The 10,828-nt window shown below is 38.0% G+C and overlaps 1 long non-coding RNA gene across 1 annotated transcript in view; it reads right to left on the reverse strand.

The window, feature by feature from the left end:
• The window catches only part of LOC107836832 (uncharacterized), a 19,243-nt gene that overhangs the window by 6,552 nt on the left and 1,863 nt on the right, over positions 1–10,828 (reverse strand). Inside the window, exon 2 of the long non-coding RNA XR_001662799.1 lies at positions 9,334–9,337. This is a non-coding gene — a long non-coding RNA (uncharacterized LOC107836832). The remainder of the gene's footprint in view (positions 1–9,333; positions 9,338–10,828) is intronic.

Genomic DNA, 10,828 nt, shown 5'->3' on the forward strand with positions numbered 1-10,828 from the left:
TTGTTTTGTCTGTATTCTCGTCAGAAATAAACCGAGAATCATCTTTTAAAAGATAAACTGCGTCACGGCCTGTTCACTCAATAACCAGCACAACGCAGAAAAGGTTCCGGTTACACCACCATCCACGGAGGTCTCATGCCACCCATAAAAAAAATAATGTCCTGGGCGGTTGCCCATATTCTCCATGTCAGAAACCACCACTGTAATACTTAATAGCAATTAAGTCAATGCCCTAATGGTAAACTATTAACTCAACTATGAACACTGTCCACGGAGCAACAAGCAAGAAGTAAGGAGAAGGTGCACACCCTCCCTCCCACCAAGGAAGGAAATCCCATTTCATTATTGGGGGGACAATAAGCAAAGAGATTTTTTTGAGAGCAGTTTGGGGGAGGTCAACAAAGTTACAGTGAAATGTAACTGAAAATGTGGTTTAAAAAGTTTTTAATGTGTTCACACTGCAGGAACAAAAATGAGTAGCAAGTGTTAATGCTCAGACATGTTTTTTTCTCAGTAAGCAAACTATTAAGACCTATTAAAAGTCAAACTAAAATTTGAATGTTTAGATATGAACTTGGTTCAGTGGCACAGATATATTCTCTGGTACGCCTTTACAAAAATTTAAGGCTATAAATAAAAAGTTTAAATGAGTACCTCCACTTGATAAAATTCCTCATATTGATTTATTGTGGTGGCTCTCAATACTAGTTATGTGTTAATTATATTCTAACTTCCAAAGTTGCTTTATGTTTAAATCGTTTAGGTTTTGCCATGTCCTGGATGGTTGAGAATCTATAAGTAGGTAGAAATAATGAAGATCTGAGAAGTATCATAACTAAATTCAACACTCAAAGCACCAGGGTTTTTATAGAAAAATATCCAGATTCTAATTTGTGTGTGTGTCATTTTAGAGGCTCTGTGTTGAAGATGGTAAAAAGCTTATATTCGTCAGCAAAGTTTTAAAAATCAGCCTCTGTCCTCTTCTGCTCCACAGTGAAAAGGTTGACTGTCAGACTGCCCCACCAGGTCATGTCTGCATGTTTGCAGTTAACAATATTCGCCCCATTGTTGCTGACTCAGTGACTTTCTTGCTACATTTAGCAACATTTCAGTAAAAAAAAAAACTGGTATCGGCCAAAATCAGAATCGGCAGGTCAGGCTGTTTTAAAGATTGGTAATCGGCAAATGACCAGAAAACTGCAGTTGGTGCAGCCTAACTTAAGGTGGAATACATACACACATATTCATGACATTCCTTGATTAAATTAATATATCTTAAGTCTAATTACAATAGATAAAAATGTTATGTATACTAGGTGAGTCTTTCTCACTTGAGAATATGGACCGGTACCAGGCTGATTCTAAGCGTTCAAACAAGTTTCGCATACCTTACAAGTTGATGTAAAAATACTGTTTGTTTTAGATGTATAAATTATCAGCAGCAAACAACATATCTTCAACTACAGCTTAGAATACCTCATTGATATATTCATGTAGTAGCCATGTAGCTGTCATGTTTCTGGCCCGTCTGCCTGCTATGTTTTTCTCCTCAGTACTCACCTCTCATCAAGCTCATCTGGTTCACCTGCATGCTGCTGCACTGGAGCACAATCAGGCTCATGTCTTCCACCTGTTCACCAGCAGTTATATTCAGCTCTCAGGCAGGCAGACGGTGCCATATTTTTGAAAGCCTCAGTGTGAGTAGATATCCAGCATTTCTTCCTGACCTGACCACGATCTCGAACATGTTTTTTGTCCCTTGGCTTTTCCTGCCTTGTCTAGCCCACGTTGGATTCTTCACTGGCTTCTGTTTTCTGGACTCGACCCCGTTTCTGCCTTTTGACCTCTGCCTCCTGCCTCGCCCTTGGATTTTGTCTGCCTGATATTGCTTGCACGTGTTCGACCCTTTTTCCGTGCCCTGACCACCGCTCTTCGCCTGACCCTCAGATAAGTTTTGCATTGTCCTGCCTGCCCCAACCCCTTGTCCTCCTAGCTCTGTTCCTCCCTGGGTGTGCCACTTGTCGCTAACCACTGTGCTACCTGGACCCCTCATCCTCCACAACACTAAGGTTAGTGACTTTTTCTATTCAGCTTTGGCCTCCCCCTCCAAGAATACAACCCTCTGACCTGCTTCTCTGTCCTCAGAGGTTCCTGTCCCATTGCTGGTGGTTGCCTGTCCCATACCCTGAACCTCAATAAAGAAGTTATTATTTTTTACGTTGTGTCTGACGGAAATTTCGGGTCCTCAGTTCTGAGCATTACAGTAGCCTAATGGAAAAACATTTTGCTTGACAATGTCAAACATTGAGAAGTTTTAATGATTTTTGTCAAACATCAAACACTTTTTGAAGGCAAAAAATCCCTCAGAAATATACAGAGCCAACCACGAGAATCAACTCATTCAAAGTTAAAACTCAGCTTCATACAAATACAGACATTGTAGCATAAATGTTTGACTGTTGAACTGGGCCTTTCAAGGTCACTGTCAAGCTAATTTTCTATTAGCTCCACAAATTACACATTAAAACATACCTTCATCTTGACTTTTTCTCTAGTCTTCCTCTTTCTTTTAAGGATAAATACTTTTTTGTGACATTGCTTTGATAACTTATCTTGTACCCAGGGGCGTGGTATAGCAGTGAAAAGAGATGACAATTCTAGGGGTCCTGACCAACAGGGGGCCCTCCACAATTTAATTATTTATTTTTTGTTCATAGAAAATAAAAATCGGGGCCCTGTCAATTACAAAATTAATCATATTGTATTTTCAAAGATTGTTTTTAGCAGTAAAAATTTAATGTTCCCACTCCTAGATAAAAACAAACAAAAACACACACACATCCATATTTGACCTGAACACCCCCTATCTGCATTAAATGGTTCGTTCCTCGGAGCACTTGAGAGTGGCTGTTCAGCAGCAGTCAGTGGAAGACACGAACGATTGTCGCAGTTACTATGCTGCTAAGAAAAGATATAAAATCAGGTTTTCAAAAAGAAAAGAGAGAGAAAAGCAAGAGTGTTAATTTATAACCCAGGTCTTCAAGAGAGGTGAGTAGACTGTGTGAGATTATCAACCATTTAAGCATAATAAGCTTAGCTACAAACTACTGTTTGCCTCCTTTTCACTAGCATTCAATAAATTAAGGAAAAAAATTACCAACATATTCATATATTTAACTTGTCCTTTGTACCTTTTACCACTTAACAAATGAGTCAGTCAGCAGCAACTCTAACCCACATATTAAAAATTAAACCCTTTATGAGAAGTATTCACAACAAATGTATTCGAAATTTGAATATGCAAAATATTTATATGCAGACAGAAAGCATTAAAAATTTTAAAAGGACACAACACTGCAGCAATATTCAGCGTGGAATAAATCCCCATACAGATCTGGAAATCTGTCCTGTATTGTCCAAACACACCAGCTTGGGATGACTGCTCTGTGGCCAGAACCCAGAGTCCAACACTGCCAATACATAAACTGTCTGTATGTTGCCTGTTGTCTTCACCTTAACCTGGAAGGTCAACAAGAGCATGCAGGTCATTCCAGATGCTACTGATGAGACGCAGGACTCCTGCCTCCAGTGTGTAATTCGTGGTAGGGTTGAAATGCAACAAGGTGGCTGTTGCATGGAACTCTTCCTCTCCACCACAGAAGACATCATCTCTTTGGACCTCTGGTAGATGCTCCAGGATGGCTGGCCAGGGACAGGAGGTGATGTTGGAGAAATGGCACAATGGCTGAGTACCTCAAGAATCTGGCCTGGATCCCGTTCCAAACGTTGCTCCACCACTTGCTGTGTCTGCTGTAAATTTGTTGAATGTGCTCCTAGTGACAGATAAAAATAATTGTTGAAAGTCATTATAAACAGCTAAGATTATGCCACATAAAATAAAATGTAAATATAATTTATAATGTGCAAAGGGAAAAAATGAAAAGCTAACCTAAACGTTCATAAGCAGCAACCTCTGATCTTAAATTCTCCACACACCATGTCCACACACAGATCTGAGGTACTCAGGATTTGATCGACTCCGTGACCTCTGACCCATTTTCCACCTGCCCTGTCTGACTCCCTGTGAACAGGAATGTTCTCTCATTGATCCTCACTGTTCTTAGGAAGGAGAAATGTTAGTTTGTCTGGAGTAATACTGGAATACTGTGACATTGAATTAAAACAATATTCTGTTCTTGGAGAAATATTTTTCACATTTTCTCTAAAGTTTACCAATCTTACCGATAAAAAGTTATTTTTATTGAGCATATTGTCGGTAAACATTTAATATATTGAAAGTTTGTACAATTCTGTCATAGTATATTGGTAATGTCCTCTTGAAAAATGTGAACATATTGAATACGCAAAGTAATTTTTTTTACCTGGAAAGTAATTCGCCCTTCTGTATACTGGTATCCTAATATGCTTGCAGTACTGTAATATGTAGTGAAGCATGCAATGTACAAAGTGGAAAAGCAGAATTATAAAATACGTTAAGTAGTTAAAAAGTGTACTTCATTAGCAATTACAAAAAATCAAAAGTTAATTGGAGCATACTGTTATCACAGTACTAATATATATAATATATCATTCTTATGTATTTAGAAGACATTCTAAATATATTTTAAATGTAATTCATTCACAAAAATGGTACGCTTAAGATTTACTAATGAAACACGTTTATATGACATAAAAAGCCTTAGATTTAAAGTGTACAGAATATAACTGTAGTTGTTCCAAAAAAGCATGCAATAGTATACATAGTACACTTTAAATTGTGATTTTCTACAATTTAATTACAGCTAAATTAAACACAAAATTAGCTGTTCCAAAATAACACGCTTGAAGTTAATTTATCCTTAATAAACTTGAAGTATAAAGATGATTACAGTAGTCTGGCTTCAAGTATGTTAAGATTTAATATGTTTAGTATATTTATTTTTCTCAAGGTAATGTATCAAACAACATGCTGTTACTGGTAAAGTACAACTTTTTAATCCCAAGTTTAAAAAAGTGAGTATGGAATTGATTCTAATATTTGCATTTTGTTAAACAAACAAAGCCTCTTTGTAATACAGACAAACATTGTATTACATAGTAATATAGACTAGGTAATTAAAATTCAATAAAAATCCAAAAAGTTATATTATATGCATAATAATTTAAGTTAAAATACATAATATAAACCAATTTTAACTTGAAATCTGTTTACTGCTCACGGATCTGTGTAAGCCTGCCTGTGTTCTGGCACACAAAGGCCTCACTAACTACCAGAAGTATTTAAACTCAGGATCAGAGAAACAGTGAGGTAGTAATTGTGGCATCAAAAGAAAAGGGATAATGTGAGAAGTAACAAAGAGTTCTTGCCAGTTTACTTAAAGGGGTGTTCAAAGTGTGGACCAGGAATCACTTTAAGGCCTTGGAATGTTTTTGTGAGGCCCTCGACCACAGCTCAATTTATCACTCAAACATTTTTATATGTTAGGGGGCACTTTCCACTAATGGATGCTGTTCAAATATGTTAGACAAATGGAAATAGACACCTGTACAGTGCAACACATAGCAGCCATCATTCATGAATCATAACTTATACTTTCGATTTAATTTGATAGCAAATAGGATCACAAATATCCAGTGTCTTTCAACAACAGGGCACTCATTTAATAAACTTGTCAAAATAAAACCAAATTGAGTTGGTTTCCGAAACACACACACAAACACACAAATCTGAACAAAGATAATTAACCTGAGGTAAGGTAAGGCAAGGTATTTTTATTTATATAGCACATTTTCAGCAACAAGGCAATTCAAAATGCTTTACATGAATTAAAAGGAAATACAAACAAAATAACAAACTAAAGGAAAAAGAGGAAAGGACACATTAGGGCAGATGGCAATATTCAGACAAAACAAAGGGCAAAACAAAGACATGAGTGAAGGCGGTGACGTCTAGGGGCCATGAAACCACGTTGCTCAGCCTCCCGGCAAGTCCGATAAAGGTTTTGTTTATCGAGGAATGTCCTTGGGAGCGCTCTGCTCCACAGCTTCATGGCTAACAGGAGGGGTGAGGTGGGAAGGAGCGTTATGTTTACATATCTTCAAGGAGATTGGAAATATGCAGTCCTTCCAAGGCGACACAGGGAAAGCGAATTCAGTAACAAAATGTCTTAGGTCGGGAAGATTATAAATTTTAATCTTCCCTAAAGTCTCTCCGATACATCTCAGTTCCCAATTATCCAAATTAGTTTGGTCGTTCCACTGAGCCGAAACTACCAACTTCTCCAAGATCGATTCCATCTCGTAAGTGAGTATTAGAGTCCTCAGCTGGCCTGCGAGTCTCAGCAAGACTCACATTCAACTTGCGTCTCTGTCCACACCAACAGTCTGAGTGGTCGCTAGTTCGGCCAAGTCCGTCACAAATTTGTCAATAAACTAGGTATCTGCAAGCTCCAAACAGCAGAAATCCTGTTATCATGAATAACCAGGGTGAATCCTGCCGCGTGTGTATCCGGAGGACAAGAGGGCTCTCCTGTGCCCAGCCTTCTCATCAAGAAAATTTGATCCATTGCATTGAGAGACCGGTTGACCAGATCCATAATTTGTAGATTTGGATGATGTGCAAAGAAAGGCTCCAAAAATATAGAAAAAGACTTGACAAAAACAGAGCAAGCAGGGCAGGCATGGGCAGGAAGGGAGCAGAGGGGAAAAGCGTCCGCCTTCGCCGAGAGCAAGAGAGAAATGTAAGACATTATTTGCTAATTATTTAGACCAGCAAACTGGCAAGTTTAAGAATAAATTATAAATCCCTTTCCTATAATTCTAATTCAAAAATACTTTATTGATCCTAAAGAGAAACTAAATATTGTTGTAACTCATATCAAGTCAGATTCTTCAAAGTGTTATTGATAGCTATGGTTGTTGGCAGGAGATATCTCTTGTAACGGTCTGTATTGCAGTGTATCTGAAGAAGCCTCTGACTGATGACACTCTGTTTTCCCAAGACAGTCTCATGAAGAGGATGGTCAGGGTGTTCATAATTTTCTTAATTTTATGAAGAATCCTTCATTGCATCGTCCTCTCCAGAGGTCCACAGTCATCCCCAGAACAAAACCAGCCTTCTTTATCAGGTTGTTGAGTCTTTTTAGACTCTCAACAACCTGAGTTGTTATATATCTATATATTTTTAGGTCCCTAGGTCTGATGCTGCTGCCCCAACAGATGATGGCAGAAGAGATGACAAAGATATAGAAAGACTTTTTGCTTTTTTCATAATATGCATCAAATATTGCAATGATTGTATTGTTCACTAGGTAATACTGAAAATAGATACTAAAATTCTTTTTGAACTGCTTTTATTTATATATCTATATATTTGTGGACTTCTTTAAACTTTAGACTTTCGTTTCTGTGGCAAAAAGATTTCAGTTTCTGTGTGCTCTACATTGGCCCTATGGTGTGCCACTGAAGAGTTCCTGTGATGAACTGGCAACTTGTCTAGGGTACACTAACCTTTGGCTGATGGAGAGGATACCATCTACTTCCCCCATCACACTGAGTAGCATTAAGCAGCTATACTAAAGGGACTGATAAATGTGGCTGGATTTTTAAGGAACTTCTTAATAACATAATGCACTTCAGAAAACGACCCAGAAATACACAACCTTGTCTAACTATTAAAATGACACATTCAGCAATTTGAAAAAAAATCATATAACAAAATTACTGTGTATATTTGCATCATCTTTCCAAAACAGAAAAAGCAAAATCTACACGCACACACACACACACACACACACACACAATTAACTAGGGTTAAATAATAAGCAAGCATCTTGTCATGCTTAAAATTACAATGCTTTTGATTATAAAACACTATTTAATAAAGCATTTGGAAATCAGATTTTTCTCTGTGTCTGACTCATCTACTTTCACATACCTCAGAAATAATCTGTACATGTTGGTTTTATGGCTTTAATGAATGGGGGGGAACGAAAGTACAGCTGATTCAAACCTTTAACATTTTTTTTAACTTTTTGCGATTTTATGTAACTTTCCAAACACATCTAGTATCAGATTCAATTCTGATCAATTATATAAGAGCCCAGATTTTGACCTTTGTGACTCTCTTCCTTATTCTTTCTATTCCTTGTCCTCCATGACTTTTCTCACGAACTGAATGACGTCTGTCAAACCCTTTACTTTTATATCAGCCTTGACTGAAACATTTCAACAGTCAGTCATAGACACATGGCTTTTTCATATCCTCTCCAGTAGCAGCAGAGGAGAGCTTCTCCCCTGGGTTTCCCTTATGCCCCACAGACCATATGGTTTGGCCTGGCCCCTGAGCTGGTCCTTGGACCACCTGAGGCAGCAGGAGCTCCCATAATCATTGGAGACAAGGGCCACTTGACACCAGGCTGACAGATGGTGCTCCAGCACTGCAGCACTGAACTGCTGTTGCTAGTGCGTCTGTGTGCGAGTGTTCAGATTGAGAGGCACAATAAGGGCAATGATGTGTCAAGGATGGTTAAACATGATGGTGGCAGTCCATCTTCTTTTGTCTCTAGGGCAGCCATAGCCTCAGGCCATGACTGCAGGCAAATTTCATCACATATATGAACAACACAGAAGCTCAACACCAAAGTTCTACCTTGATAGATTTTCCAGAATCAAATTCTGAATTGAAATAAGAATAGATAAGCTAGAATGTTATTGATAATGTAATGTGTTTTAGTAAATCAAAAATGAAACTCATATAAATCCACTACACACAGTGATATGTAGAATTTAGTTATGGCTTAAAGCTTATAAAAAACATAATTACAATATTATGCAAGTCTCATAAAAAGAGATTTTGTTACAGAACTGTGATGTCATGGCCATGTTGTGGCCTATAAAATCAAACGGCTACTTGACAATTGTTATTGACAATTGTTATTGAAGATTGTCAATGGTTATTGACATCCTCCAGCACTGTGAAGAAAAGTACATTCAGATTTAAGGCAAACTAAAGAGACTGGACTGCAACTGGAGCCAGAACTTCAAGAGTCCCAAAACAATTCCAGGATATGAACTAAAACTGTACAATTTCTTGTGTTAAGCCACCACTGAGGCAGAGACATCAGAAGCATTTTATCTGGGCTTTGGAGAAAAAGGACCAGACTGTTCATTTCGGCTTTTCCGGGGAAAAAAAAAGAAAAAGAAAGAAAAGAAAGAAAATTCTTAATCAAGGCACCAGAGTTTAAGGAAGAGTGGGACCGCTTCAGGTTCAGTGCTCCCAAATCCATCACAATCAGTGATGGATTTGGGAATAATGTTATCTGCTGCTGTTACTTCACTGTGTTTTGTTAATATACTGCTTTATCAAAGTCAGTACACTTGTCTGACAAGGTCTAACAATCAAACACATCTTTTTGAAGCAAACCCCCCCCTCAAAAACTCAGAAATATGTAGGGCCAATCGCAAGAGTCAACTCATTTAAAGTTAAAACTCAGTTTCACACAAATACAAAGGTACTAGCATAAATGTTTGCCTGTTGAACTGGATCATTCAAGGTCACTACCACACTAATTAGCAGCTTCTCAAATCTTTTTGATAAACATTACATTACCAAGAGAATTGAAAACATACCTTTTTCTCAGCTTTTTTTCCTATTCTTCCTCTTTCTGTTCAATCTCCCTATAAGTTAGCATTGATTTGCTAACTTATATTCCACCAATGCTTGGGAGGTTTGCTTATTCACTGCACATTGCACAGCCGCTCATATTACCGGTGAAGCATGACCTACCGCGGCTACTAGGGGGCCACCAACAGCAATTAGGTTTTTTCTTTTTGGCCATATCCACCTTATTCCTGAGAGATTTACTGTGGAAACGATTATGGGTTTTACTTCCAGCGCCCACCGGAAGTAGCAGTATTTCACTGTAATTTGTAGGGCTTTTTGCTAATCTACATTATTGATAGAAGCTCCATCTCTTTTTTCGGTTATTATAAAACTTGTTTACGGACACACCGTCTGCTATCTGAGAGATGCTCAGAACAGAGGATCGTAATTGTGAGTTTAATCACAGGGGATGACAGGAACACAGTGTTAAGTTTTGAAACGGAATGACCGTGAATTAGCAGTGCTGCTAACAACTCGTTTCTCGGAAAAACTGACAGTAATAAAGAAGAGAAAAGCAGAGAAGCTGGTCTGAGTTTTGAGCTGCAGTTTTGTGTTGACAGTGCAAAACACCAGAACTACATAATATTAGCTCGGTGTGATGTGAATTTTATTTTTCGTTTGAATTTAAAAAATAATAAAGTTTATGATCTTTTTCCCCACTGGACTAGAACTGAACTGAATCACCTATTAACCTGTTATAGAGAGCAACTTGCCCTGAAAGATTCGCTTGCGGAGCTCGGGTAACAATTCTGTTCTTGGCTGTACCCTAATAATCAGACCAAATTTAATTTGTGGCAGCAACAGGTGTTTTGAACGTGCTCCTGAAACAAAAAGGCAGTATTTCTGTGATAAGCGGTAGTTTTCATTGCCTACCAACAGATAAGGAAACAAAAAGAATTTGCCTAAAAAAAAATTCTAAACTTGAAGAGAGAACCCAAAATGCTTTATGTGTCTTCGTTTCATTGTGTGGATAATGAAAATCGGAAGCAGTCACTGAAGTAGCTAAATTTGCTAGTGCGGGTTATTTGTGGCCATTTCTCCAAGTCACCATCCTCCTTGCAATAGCTGCAGGGTAGTGGTAAAACAATACTGTTAAATTTTAACATACTTTAGCATACTTCAAGTACACTTAGGATTAATATACTTAAAGTGTGCTTTTTTGGA

This window comes from Poecilia formosa, unplaced genomic scaffold (assembly GCF_000485575.1).
Source record: "Poecilia formosa unplaced genomic scaffold, Poecilia_formosa-5.1.2 Scaffold91, whole genome shotgun sequence".
Taxonomy (NCBI): domain Eukaryota; kingdom Metazoa; phylum Chordata; class Actinopteri; order Cyprinodontiformes; family Poeciliidae; genus Poecilia; species Poecilia formosa.